Source organism: Sinocyclocheilus anshuiensis, unplaced genomic scaffold (assembly GCF_001515605.1).
Source record: "Sinocyclocheilus anshuiensis isolate Anshui unplaced genomic scaffold, SAMN03320099.WGS_v1.1 scaffold702, whole genome shotgun sequence".
In the NCBI taxonomy this organism is placed as follows: Eukaryota; Metazoa; Chordata; class Actinopteri; order Cypriniformes; family Cyprinidae; genus Sinocyclocheilus; species Sinocyclocheilus anshuiensis.
In genome coordinates, this window is record NW_015548184.1 from 2,758,920 (window position 1) to 2,759,634 (window position 715).

Here is a 715-nt window from a genome sequence, read left to right on the forward strand (position 1 = left end):
TACATGAAGAGGTCACTGTTCCAGAAACAGGAGCAGTGTTAGGAACTGTTGTGACTCTGGACCTTGATTCGCTCTGAAGTGTGCACAGCAGGTGGTGTTTCTTTTGTGAATGAATCATTAGATAGATAGATAGATAGATAGATCTATCCTTACATCCTTTAACACCATCATCCCAAACCTCCTCCTGCCCAAACTAACTCAGCTCTCCGTGCCCACCTCCGTCTGTCAGTGGATCAACAGCTTTCTGACAGACAGGCAGCAGCTAGTGAGGCTGTCATTCTGATTCTGATTCTGATTAATTTTGAATGAATTGGTTGAATGAATGATTCAATGACTCATTCATAAAGACAGACAAGATGATTGTGTACACAGCTACTGTCTTTATTGTCCTTTACCATTCATAGTATGAATATGGGTAGTATAAATGATATTCAGATGTACTATACTACTATGCCTACAATGTAGTATACAAGGGATGCAGGGAGTCACTTGAATGAATCAGCGGTTTAAACGAATCTACTGAATGAATGATTCCAATTACTCACTCATAAAGGCAGTCACGTACTAATGATGTAACCTGCAGAAGGAGTTACTAAAAATCTTCAATTCCTTCAGAGTGCAAAAGATGTTCACATGTTCAAAAGTCAACAGGTACGATTTAAAATAACATTTCTATTTGAATATATATTAAAATGTAATTTATTCCTGTGATGCA